We start from the raw sequence: 13,641 nt of genomic DNA, 5'->3' as shown, positions 1-13,641 counted from the left end.
AGCAAATATGATATCTAATTTCCTAGTTTTGCAGTTTATTTCATATGAGTCGCCCCACCCAAAATATTGCTACTTTAAAGAGGTCTCTTATGGAAGACAACAACGGTCCCACGACTGCACAAATCCAGATTTATTAGCTTTTTTTTTTTTTGACAGGTAGAGTTAGACAGTGAGAGAGAGGGACAGAGAGAAAGGGCTTCCTTCCGTTGGTTCACTCCCCAAATGGCCGCCACGGCCAGCATGCTGCACCTATCTGAAGCCAGGAACCAGGTGCTTCCTCCTGGTCTCCCATGCGGGTGCAGGGCCCAGACACCTGAGCCATCCACCACTGCCTTCCCAGGCCACAGCTGAGAGCTGGACTGGAAGAGCAACAATCGGGACAGAATCTGGTGCCCAAACCAGGACTAGAACCCGGGGTACCAGCGCCGCAGTCAGAGGATTAGCATAGTGAGCTACGGCGCTGGCCATATTTATTCCCTTTTAATGGAGAGTCAGTATCAGAATCACTGAGCTCATGGACTCATCTAATCTACAAAATGATTTTCTCTGAATTATTGGTAAACCTTTCTTTAGTGGACATCCTTTCATTCATTTGATGAATCAGTTTTAGTTTCGTTGAGCCACAAAATTGAGAGTTTTTAATTTTACTTGTGTCATTTGAGTTTAGAGTTAATAATTTTATTTTATTTTTGTATCAATCTAATTTCAGAAAAATTTGCATTAAATCACAGAAACGCTTTTTAATTAATTAGTGATATTATTCATTTTGAGTCTGTCAGACTGCCAGACAGGAACATCTGGGATCACATTCACCTAGGCCACAACTCTAGCAGGAAATGGCTTTTGCCAAGTTCAGACACAGACAGCAGGCTCACCCCAATCTCCTGGATTTGACACAGCATGGCCAAGAATCACCTTAATTTGTGCCCAAATTATCCTTAAATGCAGTGTTTTGAAAATAAGATCTCATAGGAAAAGCAGTGTTTGAATTGTCTTTGTCAAATTAAAAAAGTAATATATAGATAAAAAACCTATCATCTACATAATGTCAAGAACCAAAGCCTGAGCAATTAAATATGTATACACACACACATACTCTATAGAAGTATGGCTTGGAAGTAAAATGCTGCTGCGTTTATACAGATAATCTCACGTGTCAGGACTACGTGAATGAACTCTGGCTTCCTGTAGCCTGGGGTGCTCTACTGCTCACTGTCCAGGGACTCCTATTGGTGCAATGGCTGAGCCAGACCCACGGCTGCATGTTAAACATCTCCATCACACAAACTGGCATCACTTGTCAGCAAAAGGAAAGATCAACATCATGTGAGCCATTCCAGCCTCTGACACCCTGCCACCATGTACAGGTGACTCTTGGCTTATCAAGTGGTAGCTGCATCTTGAATGATGTCCACAGTCAAAATAACATGATGGGGCATATACCTTCCTGTATTCATGTACAGAGAGGCACACAAATATTAAATGAATGCCAAAGCACATGTGCATAACTGTCGAAATACTTGTGTGTGTCTACACAATATAGAAAATTGTTCTTTTACATGTAGTGCTGTTTCCTTGCACTGGGATGTTTCACCATGCTGGGAAGGAAGAAATCACGACTCCCATTAGTCCTAGAAATGCTCACCCACACAGTTACAGGGTGGTGTCTGTCTGTCTCAGAAATAAATGCCCAGGGACAGAAGTCCACCAATGATTTCCAAATACAAGAATTTCTAGGCAAGAAAATGTACATACACAAATCAATCACATACAACACAAGAAGAAACACACAACCTCTGTGGTTAGGGGGCACTGGGCTCTCCCTTCCCTGTTGCTCTGCTTCGGGCTCATAACCACCCAAGAAGACCCTTCACACCAGTTTCAGGGTGTGATCACTGATACTCCCCAGGGGTGTGCCCATGCACAACCCTGACCACAGTGACTTCCCTCTCTATGGGGAGCTGGCCATCCTTGCCTGAGATTTTACCCAGAAGGAAAAGAACATTTTGTACAACCCAGGGTCTCAGAGCCTGGACTGCAGACTGGGGTAGATGGAGTTGGGCCTCTCCTCTGAGAACTCCCACTCAATCTGAATTATCTTTATGTATTTGAAAAGCAGGGCGATATGTAGAGAGAGATAGAGGGTGAAGATCTTCCATCTGCTGGTTCACTCCCCAAATGGCCACAAAAGCCAGGGCTAGGCCAGACCAAAGCCAGGAGTCTGGAACTCCATCTGGGTCTCCCACATGGGTGCAGGGACCCAAAGAATTGGACCACCTTCTATTTCTTTCCCAGCTGCATTAGCAGAGGGTTGGATAGCAAGTAGAGCAGATAAGACACAGCTTGACTCCCATATGGGATGCTGGCATCGTAGGTGGTGGCTGAACCCGCTGTGCCATAATGCTGGCCCTTCCTCTGGGTTTTGAGGTTTCCTTTTAGGCAGGATAGGCAGGTACCAGGAAGATGACACCTGGCTGCAGGGTCAGCTATGCCATGGTGCCACCAGAATGTGGATCTGCACACTCCCCAGAGTCAGCTCTGGCCACCATCCCTGAAGATTACACACTCTGGGAGCCAGACTCGGCCAAAATGAACTTGTCCTAGAGATATGGACCAGGCTAGCTGGAGGGCCACCACACTAGCTTTCTGGGAAACACACGGAACCTACATGCTGTAAGCCGCTTGTCTTGGAGGGGCATTCTGGGCCCACAGCAGGTTTACCAGCCTTCTGAACAACATGACATAAAAGAGATCCAGCTCACCAGGTCAGAGGGCGACTTTCAGTCCTGCTAGCCCATTAAGATATATAAGGAGTGTTTCTAACTTAGGGCCCAACTCTCTTGGGCAAAGAGGTTTAGCTAACTGCTAGAGGTAAGTGGGAACGGGGATTGCTCATGTACAACCCAGGACAAAGTAGGACCTAAGGCCTTGGAAAGCCCACGTCCTGTCCCACCTCAATGCAGCAAGTTTCCAGACATCTCTTGGTTTGTTGGTGAGAGAATGAGCCCTGTATGATGTCCAAAGGGAAACAACCAACTTCCAACAAATCTTTGGCTACACAACTATGTAAATGTTCATAAACACTGAATGAACCTCTAAAGATGTATGTGTGTGTGTTTCTCTGTGTGTTTGTGTAACTACTCACACTTGTTTAAAATTACAGAAAAATTTTCCAGGACCCATCTGGCTACATCCTTGTAGCTGAGAACCTTCAACATCCTAGGATTATGGATTCATCACTATCATCACTCTATGTCAGAAAAAGTAATATAGCTAGAAAAATCTATGATTCCTAAATATATGCATCTATAAACTGAAAGTATACATATGGAAACAAACAACACACATCAGGCAGGGAAACACACAATTTGACACACAGATAATCTTTTTTGTCCTCAAGACAGTGAGATCTCCTCCCCCTCTCTGGATAGCTGGGAGGCAAAAATACCCATGGAGTCCTTTTGCTGCCAAGTCCAGGGTCCCTTGTCTGACACCAATCTGCACGGCCATGTCACTGAACCACCCCGACAGCAGGGACTTCACTCTCAGTGTGGAGCTGGCCACTCTTTCCAGAGAAACAAAGCACATATTCTGAATACCCAAGGGGACCTGAGATCCACGAGTGACAGCCGTACCTGGGCCTTTCCCCTGAGAACGTCTCACTCTATTTCCTAAAACTACCCTGGAGGCAGCACTCACAGACTTAAGGTGCTATGGTGCCAGACTGAGGATAGCCATGAAGGAAAGGCAGCAAGATGGGAATTAGGGGACTTCGTAGGGCCCAGGAACAGCTCCAGACTGGTATTACCAAGCATTATTAGACCACCGAGTCTGGCCCACACTCCCTTGAGCTGGAAAGTGAACCTGGCAAGCAAAGGGCCAGCTCACTGACTTGGAAACATTTAGGATCCACATACCCTAGGCCTCTCTCACTTGTGGGAGACACTCTGGACCCACATCTTTCCTTTTACAAAAACACTTGAAGGCCGGCACCGCGGCTCACTAGGCTAATCCTCCACCTTGCAGCGCCGGCACACCGGGTTCTAGTTCCGGTCGGGGCGCCGGATTCTGTCCCAGTTACCCCTCTTCCAGGCCAGCTCTCTACTGTGGCCAGGGAGTGCAGTGGAGGATGGCCCAAGTGCTTGGGCCCTGCACCCCATGGGAGACCAGGATAAGTACCTGGCTCCTGTCATCGGATCAGCACAGTGCACTGGCCACGGCAGCCATTGGAGGGTGAACTAATGGCAAAGGAAGACCTTTCTCTGTCTGTCTCTCTCTCTCTCTCACTGTCCACTCTGCCTGTCAAAAAAAATACTTGAAAGAGTCTACAGATAGGAAATGGATCCTTTACCTGTGTAGGTGTATTCTTGGGTACAGAATGCTCCAACTCCTAGGAGGAAAGAATTCATTACTATTGTAATTTCTAGAAAGGTATACATATAAAACTACATACACACATATTGTAGAATAACATAGCCACAAATAAATCTACAACTCCCAAATACATGAGTATCACCCTGAAACAGCTCACTGGCTCTCAGTGGGGAGCTGGCCACTCTTCCCAAAGATGCTTACCACAAAGGAAAGTTCATACCTTCAATAACCCATGGAGGACTCAGACACTCAGGTGCCAACAGGGGAGGCTGCAGCTGGGCCTCTCCCTTGAGAACATGTCCTCATTCTGTGTTCTGAGATTGCCATGAGAGCAGTTCACAGAGGCATGAGGTCAGGTGACTAAAGGGACAAGATGCAGTGCCATCAGAATGTACATGTTTGGGGACTTTCCAGAGACAGATTTGAGTCCAAGCTACTCTGCTTCCAGTCCAGCTTCCTGCTTATGTATCTGGGAAGGCAGTAGAAGACGGCCTAAGTTCTTGAACCCCTGCCACCCAAGTGGGAGACGAGGATGGAATTCCTGGCTCCTGGCTATGGCTCGTTCCACACTTGATGGTTGTAGCAATTTGGGAAGTAAACCAGTAGATGGAAGTGCTCTCTCTCTAGCTCTCTCTCTCTCTTTCTATTTCTTTTTTCTCTCTTTCCTCCTTGCTCTCTCTCTCTGCCTTTCAAATAAATAAGTAAATCGTTCTTTAAAAGCAACTGCAAGTTATGTATGGAAAAACTGAGAAAGTGACTACAAATACCCAAAGATTCAGACTCAGAAAAATGCAAGAGAATCTAAAGCTTACCCTTAGGTTTACCCTAGGCACAGACATAATGTACAATAGTAAAAAATGAGAAAATGCTAATCATGAACAGCAAACGTGGGCGGAGACGATTTTGAGTTACCACATTATGGAGTAAGAATGTCCAGAGCTTGGGTGTCCGGCAAGATGGCGGAATAGGAAGGGAGCACACTGATAGTTCGGGAAGAGACAGTTTAATAAAAGTTGAGATACTGCAGGTTCAAGGAAGAGTTGTGGAAGAAACAGCAGAGGAAACTCTTCCAGAACCAGTGATTCATGGTGGACCTGCGTAGAAAGCGTGGGAGCCCACAGCTCAGGACACCAGTCGCGGAATCTACACAGCAGCGCTGGAACGCGAGGTGAGCCAAAACCTCAGTAGCCTGGGACACTGGTGGGAAAGCAGAAGGAGAAGCCTAGAGGGAATGAGGCCTGAAGCACCATGGGGAAAAGTTCACCAGGCTAACTCGAGAAGAGAGAGAGAGAGACAGAGAGAGAGAGAGAGAGAGAAAGGACTGGTACAGGCACGAGTCTCTCTCTCTCCACTCACCTCTCAAAGGCGAGCAAGACAAAGAGCAGGTACCATTTTGGACATACGTAAAAGCTGTGCGACCTCCAGGCTGCACCTGCCAAAGCCAAGCGGAAAAACTGGACTCTGGGGTGTGTGTGTGTGTGTGTGTGTGTGAGAAATAACAGGAGGTTAGGACCTAGTGAATGTGTGGAGCTAATGAACTGAGGAAGTGAAAAAAGAGACAGTGGGTGAGAGAACTCACAGAGTTCACGTGAGTACTCTCCAGAGACGCTACAATTTGGTAAAATTGGCAACCCAGTGAGAGACTGTAGGGGAATTTGAGCCCACACTGAGGGCAGAACAGATTCTTTGTGTGGTCCTTGGGAAAGAGCAGACGAATGTTATACCCACAGGAGCCAGAGATCAGAAGCTGACTACCTTCAATTCCGCTCAGCTGTGCAGAATTACTTCCCTTCTGGATCAGAGAGAGAGAGAGAGAGAGAGAGGAGAGAGAGAAATTTACCATGCCTAACCTGGGTGTGTCACCTTTGGCACACCCCTAACCCTGAAGAACCAAACAGAGCTCTCTGGCCACACCCATCTGAAGCCTCTAAGGCTCCATCAAAAGCAGACAGTCCACTTAATATAGTCATAGTATAACAAGAAAAAAACACCACGGCGAGGGAAGAAGAATCCAAAGAATATCTCAACAATGCCAAGCAACAAACGCATAAACTGAGGAAACAAGAACAAGGAAGACATTATGACACCCCCAAATGAACAAGACACCCCAAGTCAAGATTATGAAGATGATGAGATAGAAGAAATACAAGATACGTATCTCAAAAAATTTATGATAAGAACATTTAGAAGTTTTCAAAAACAAATTCTTGAACTACAGAAATCCTTACTGGACAGGATAGAAAATCTCTCTCGTGAAAATGAAGTCTTAAGGAGGAATCAAAATGAAACACAGAAACTAGTAGAACAGGAAAATGTGATAGTGCAGAGAAACCAAAATGAAATGAAGAACTCAATAGATCAAATGACAAACACATTAGAGAGCCTTAAAAACAGAGTCAGTGAAGCAGAAGAGAGAATATCGGACTTAGAAGATAGAGCACAGGAAAGTATATAGTCAAACCAAAGAAAAGAAGAGGAAATTAAAATCTAAAAAATATGGCTAGGAATCTACAGGATACTATTAAAAAACCCAACATTCGGGTTCTGGGAGTTCCTGAAGGCATGGAGAGGGAGAAAGGATTAGAAGGCCTTTTTAGTGAGATACTAGCAGAGAACTTCCCGGGTTTGGAGAAGGACAGAGACATCCTAGTACAGGAAGCTCATAGAACCCCTAGTAAACATGACCAAAAGAGATCCTCATGATGACACATTGTAATCAAACACACCACAGTGAAACATAAAGAAAAGATCCTAAAATGTGCAAGAGAGAAACGTCAGATTACTCTCAGAGGATCTCCAATTAGACTCACGGCTGACTTCTTATCAAAAACCCTACACGCTAGAAGGGAATGGCGAGACATAGCCCGGGTACTAAGAGAGAAAAACTGCCAGCCCAGAATATTATATCCTGCAAAGCTCTCATTTGTGAATAAAGACCTTTCATAGCAAACAGAAATTGAAAGAATTTGTCGCCACTCGTCTAGCCCTGCAAAAGATGCTTAAAGAGGTGTTACACACAGAAACACAGAAACACGGTCATCAATATGAAATAAGGTAAAGGAAGGAAACCTCACAGCAAGATCACAGGAAGTTCAAAGCATATATTAGAAAATATCTCTGGGAAAATGGTAGGGCAAAGTTACCACTTATCAATAGTCACATTGAATGTTAATGGCCTCAACTCTCCAGTTAAAAGACACAGATTGGCTGAATGGATTAAGGAACAAAACCCATCTATTTGCTGCTTACAAGAAACACATCTTTCCAACAAAGATGCATGCAGACTGAAAGTGAAAGGCTGGAAAAAGATATACCATGCCAACAGAAATGAAAAAAGAGTGGGCGTAGCCATCTTCATATCTGACAAAATAAACTTTAACACAAAAACTGTTAAGGGAGACAAAGAGGGGCAGAGCTCTCTGCTGTGGCCTGGAAAAGCCGTAGAAGATGTACCACATCCTTCGGCCCCTGCTCCCACGTAGAAGACCCAGAGAAGGCTCCTGGCTCCTTGTTTTGGATCGGCATAGCTCTGGCCATTGTGGCCAACTGGGGAGTGAACCAGCGGATGGAAGGTCTCTCTCTCTCTTTCTCAGCCTCTCCTTCTGTCTCTGTGTAACTCTGACTTTCAATTAAATAAATAAATAAAATCTTTTTTAAAAAAAGATGTTTCTGCACTCAAAAGAAACACTTAACAAAATAAAGCAACCAACAGAATGGGAGAAAATACTTGCAAAGTATGCAACTGATAATGGATTTTCTAGGATCCATGAACAGTTCAGGAAACTCAAGAACAACAAAATAAACAAGCTAGCTAAAAAGAGCAAAGGACACGAGTAGGCATTTTTGAAAGGATGAAATACAAATGGTCAGCAGAAACAGTATAAAATGCTCAGGATCACTAGCCACCAGGGAAACACAAATAAAAACAACCAGGTTTCACCACACCCCATTTAGAATGGCTATCATCCAAAAATTGAAAAATAGTTAATGCTGGCAAGGATGTACGGAAGTTGGTACCCTAAATCATTGCAGGTGGGAGTGTAAACTAGGACAACCACTATGGAAGACTATATGGCGATTCCTCAGAAATCCAAAAATACATCTATGATATGACCCAGCCATCCCACCTTTGGGAATTTTCCAAGCAAAATGAAATTGGCATATGAAAGAGTTATTTGTACCCCTATATTTATTGCAGTTCAATACACAGTAGCTAAGATATGAATCAACCGAGATGCCCATCAACTGATGACTGGATAAGTAAAATTTGGTATATATACACTATAGAATACTATTCAGCCACAAAAAAAGAGAAATCCTGTCTTTCACAACAAAATGGATGCAACTGGAAACCATTATACTTAGTGAAATAAGCGAGTGCCACAAAAGACAAATACCATATATTTTCCCTATTAGTTTCTGTGGTAACTAATAGAACACCAAAAATGTAATATATGATGATTTGCATTGCAATCTGCATGAAGTCATACCTGTGCATAACCTGTTAAGAAGAAATGGCTAAAAGTCTAAATGAGCTAAATTATTACCTTGTAACCACAGAGGAAATATCTGGATGTTACATTGTCATTGGTTCTATTTCATTGAAAGAAATTATGAATGACAAATAAATTGTATATGGGTGAAATGGTCATTTTTTCCACTCAATTATTATTTATAGCCATTGTCTATATTCCCACTAAATTAGAGTCTTTTTGCTTTTTACTTGGTAAACTTCTTACTCCCTGAAGTATTAAGCCTTTTTACTGTAATGTAAGATTAAAATATGCTAACTTGGGCTGGCGCCACAGCTCAATAGGCTAATCCTCCGCCTGCGGCGCTGGCACCCCGGGTTCTAGTCCCGGTCGGGGTGCTGGATTCTGTCCCGGTTGCCTCTCTTCCAGGCCAGCTCTCTGCTGTGGCCCGGGAGTGCAGTGGAGGATGGCCCAAGTGCTTGGGCCCTGCACCCGCGTGGGAGACCAGGAGAAGCACCTGGTTCCTGGCTTCACATCAGCATGGTGCGCTGACCACAGTGTGCCATCTGCAGAGGCCATTGGGGGGTGAACCAATGGAAAAAGGAAGACTTTTCTCTCTGTCTCTCTCTCTCTCTCACTGTCTACTCTGCCTGTCAAAAAAATAAAAAAATTTTAAAAATAAATAAAATATGCTAACTCAAAAAATTTGTTTAAATGACAGAAAGGTAAAAAGAAGAAGGGTAAGAGGGAGGGTGAGAGGGAGGGAGGGAGGGAAACCAGGAGCTTCTTCCAGGTCTCCCATGTGGGTGCAGGGACCCAAGCACTTGGATCATATTTCACTGCTTTCCCAGGCCATCAGCAGGGAGCTGGACTGGAAGAAGAGCAGCTGGGACTAGAACTTGCGCCCATATGGGATGCCAGCAATGCAGGTGCAGGCTTAGCAGCTGCATTACACCTGCATTGTAGCACCTGCATTATACCACAGCACTGGCCCCCTGCACAAACATTTTGATACAACCTCATTTTTATCTACTATGCTTTTCAAATGAGAAATATACATTTACTAAAAACTAGTGATGTAAGAAATTCAGTTAACACTCAGAAGATAGTTGCATTCTCAAAGCAGTTTGTGAAGGCACGTGAACCTCTAACTGCTACAGTTGCTGGTAAATTCACAGAGGTATGTGTATTCTCACCTCCAACAGGTTAGTAACTTGGGGAGAGGAGTAGTATGTGGTCTGTTCACCTTATACATTCCTTCTCATATTCCCAGCCCTAGCTACTGAGGGAGAAGACTAACACATTTTGCTGCTCACCCACAGCCCTATCACTTGCTTTGGCAGGGCTTCCTTGGTTGCTTTCATCACACTATTCATCACCAAAGTCAGGGACACTTTCCAGTTACTCAAGTTCCTTAAAATGTTGCAGAGAAGTGCTGTGGCTTTAAAGCGCTCACTGATTTAGGGCTTACTATGAATGCAATGCTGACATCGCTCTATCCCATTTTAATCTTCACACTGTGAGATCGGTATTGACAAATCTCGTATCCAAAATGAAAATATGTGGCAGGTCGTGATATCTGTAGGTGTGTCTTTTGTGACTTGAGGATCTTCTCGGCACCAGACGTAGGCCGGTTTTAACACCAAGCGCTTGCCCTAGACAGTGCCAATGTCAAGAACTGGAGAAGTGTTCTTTTAGTTTCAATGCATGCACACAAGGAGCATCAAGGTAAACACAGAGTTTTTCATTTTACTGACCACACTCCCCTTCAACACTATAATCCTGAACGTTAGCCAGAAGGACTGGGAGGTGGGGAGGACGTGCATTTGAGTTATATATGATCACATACATTACACATGTGGTGGTGTTTCATAATTTGTGTGGTATATAACAATAAAAACTGATGTCTGTTTCTAGTGATTCAGTGGTGAATCTTACTTGATTTTGAAGCTAAAGGACACCTCAACTGTCAACTGCTGGAGTTTCGATTTCTAGTCACAAAACATTTTGAAGTTAACATGAAGATTGTAGGGAGGACATTTCAATTAAAATTCTAACAGCTTCGGGGCTCTCTGACCTTGAAAAGGAAAACGAAGACACTGTGTGACCACCTGAGAAGCAAAGCTTGAAGTTCTTTTGTGTCTTAGAAGTGGTGTTGCTGTTCTAGGATTCCGGGTGGTGGAGAAGCCTTTGGATACTCTGAAGGAGGGAAGTCCATTATCACTGCAAGGAGAGAGGTGAGGGAATAAGGAAAAGACTTTTTTCCTATTTCTGAAATTCATCTTTAAGGCTGGTATTGTGGTGCAGCAGATTAAGCTGTCACTCCTATATCAGAATGCCAGTTCCAGTGCTGGCTGCTCTGCTTATGATCCAACATCTTACTAACATGCCTGAGAAGGAAGAAGATAGCCCAAGTGCTTGGGCCCCTGCCACCCGTGTGGCAGCTCCTGGCTCCTGGCTTCTGCCTGACCTACCTCTGGCTGTTATGGACATTAGGGTAGTAAACCAGAAGGTTGAAATATTTCTTTTTTTTTCTTTTTTAAAAAGATTTATTTATTTACTTGGAAGGCAGAGTTACACAGGGGTGGGAGAGAGAGAGAGAGAAAGTCTGTCTTCCATTTGCTGGTTCACTCCTCAAATGGCCACAATGGCTGGAGCTGCACTCATCCAAAGCCAGGAGCCAGGAGCCAGGAGCCAGGAGCCAGGAGCCAGGAGCTTCTTCCAGGTCTCCCATGCAGGTGCAGGGGTCCAAGGACTTGGGCCATCTTCTACTGCTTTCCCAGGCCAGAGCAGAGAGCTGGATGGGAAGAGGAGCACCTGGGACTTGAACTGGTGCCCATATGGGATGCTGACATGCAGGCAGTGGTTTTACCTACTACGCCACAGCACCGGCCCTGGTTGAAGATATTTCTTTTGTTCTTTCTCCCCTCCCCTCCCCTCCCCTCCCCTCCCCTCCCCTCCCCTCCCCTTCCCTTCCCTTCCCTTCCTTTCCCTTCTCTTCTCTTTTTCTCCTCTTCTCTGCTCTCCCTCTCCCCCTCCTCTCCCTCTCTCCCTCTGTTGTTCTTTCAAATAAATTAATACATATATATTTTTAAAAATTCATCTTTTCAGATACATTTCAGGCCATCCCTATTAAATTCCTGGGCAGATTTTTACATTGGGCAATACCTCACAGAAGGCTGATATTTAAAATCCATCAGCTGATCTCCTGCCAGGAAGCTTAGGGAAGAAATAACATCTTCCCAGTTTTGGGTTAAGAACTTGTTTTATGCAAAATAGTCTTTTTTTTTTTTGGACAGGCAGAGTTAGTGAGAGAGAGACAGAGAAAAAGGTCTTCCTTTTCCATTGGTTCACCCCACAAATGGCCGCTACAGCTGGCGTGCTGTGCCGATCCGAAGCCAGGAGCCAGGTGCTTCCTCCTGGTCTCCCATGGGGTGCAGGGCCCAAGCACTTGGGCCATCCTCCACTGCACTCCCGAGCCACAGCAGAGAGCTGGACTGGAAGAGGAGCAACTGGGACAGAATCCAGTGCCGCGACCGGGACTAGAACCCGATGTGCCAGTGCTGCAGGCAGAGGATTAGCCTAGTGAGCTGTGGCACCAGCCCAAAATAGTCTTTCAAACACAGATCAGTTGTCTCAGCAAAATCATCTGAAGGTTTCAACACACTCTCATATAAACATTTGGTTCTTTGTCTGTTAATGGAAGGGTTTGAATGGGAAAAGGGGCCAACCTATGTACCTGAAAAGGATCTTCTATTATTTTTTTCTAGAATCTATGGTCCTAGTCTTAGGAGTCTTAAGTCAGCGGTAGGGATGTCAGCAAGTGAAATACAGTAGGCTCCCATGGATGATACCTGATGAAGGGACAGATCATCTGTACTCACCACCAATCCGTTCTCTGTATGGTGTCTCAGCCTTGGACTCACAGAAGAGCAGAGTTTGTAGAAGTGCGGCTTCCACTTACCAATTTGAGATCCATGAGTGCCCAGTTCCCGTCCCAGACCTCACTGCCAGCACATCAGGAACTTCTGGAATAGAGGGCAACAGTGGTGATGGGCCCTCCCAGGATACCGTGTGCTGTGTGTGCCCGTCATCACCAAGATATGCATCCAAGAAGAGTGGACATACTTCCATTTTTAGACATATTATCAGCACTCATCTAGACATTCTCCATCCATTTGTTCTGGTTGAATCTAAGACCACTATTTTTCCTTATGAAGGAGAAGACATCCCAGAAACAAACTATTCAGAAAGCATTGTCGGATAGATTCCAGAAACTGTTGATTGTGGTTTTAGGTAGGGCTTTCTCAACTATCTTTAAAGTGCTTGTTTCCATGAGCAAATAAACTCATTTTAAAAAGTTACTAGGATTTAAAGAGGGACATCGAAGATGTTCCATAGTATGCTCTTATTTACTAAAGTTTTCACAACAATGATCTCAAATCTGTTATGACATTTCTGAGAAAAAAAGCCAGCAAACACTATCTCCCCGGTTTATAATGTAGAATGATAAAGTGTTTGATCCAGCTCTCCTTTCTTGATCATTGCCTAGTATACGCTGTGCTAAAAAGCACTGGACACTGGGATTTGAGTCCTAATTTTGTCTCAGATTTTTTTACACAATTTTACATGTTATAGGTGAGAAAGAGTTGAAGATTTCTATTATCTCTAAGCTGTCATCTCTTCCATAAAACAGGTTTAGCAATTCAATCCACCTTATGAAGGATATTGCCAAAGAGATGATGAATGGAAACAGCTTCTACCTATGGCTACATTGTAAGCAGAGAGTATGTGT

The 13,641-nt window shown here is 44.4% G+C and overlaps 1 long non-coding RNA gene across 2 annotated transcripts in view; it reads right to left on the bottom strand.

Moving 5' to 3' along the window:
• Positions 1–13,641, bottom strand: part of LOC149121269 (uncharacterized) — a 142,062-nt gene that overhangs the window by 39,018 nt on the left and 89,403 nt on the right. The window contains exons 3-5 of one of the 2 annotated variants that reach the window (XR_016224350.1): positions 12,811–12,874; positions 10,924–11,069; positions 4,352–4,390 (exon numbers count right to left, since the gene is read on the bottom strand). This is a non-coding gene — a long non-coding RNA (uncharacterized LOC149121269). The remainder of the gene's footprint in view (positions 1–4,351; positions 4,391–10,923; positions 11,070–12,810; positions 12,875–13,641) is intronic. The other variant, XR_016224351.1, reaches the window with a different exon arrangement.

This window comes from Oryctolagus cuniculus, chromosome 17 (assembly GCF_051225735.1).
Source record: "Oryctolagus cuniculus isolate XC-2025 breed Fujian yellow rabbit chromosome 17, ASM5122573v1, whole genome shotgun sequence".
Classification (NCBI taxonomy): Eukaryota; Metazoa; Chordata; class Mammalia; order Lagomorpha; family Leporidae; genus Oryctolagus; species Oryctolagus cuniculus.
Note: the sequence above shows the minus strand (reverse complement) of the source record. Positions and strands in the feature narration are given on the sequence as shown.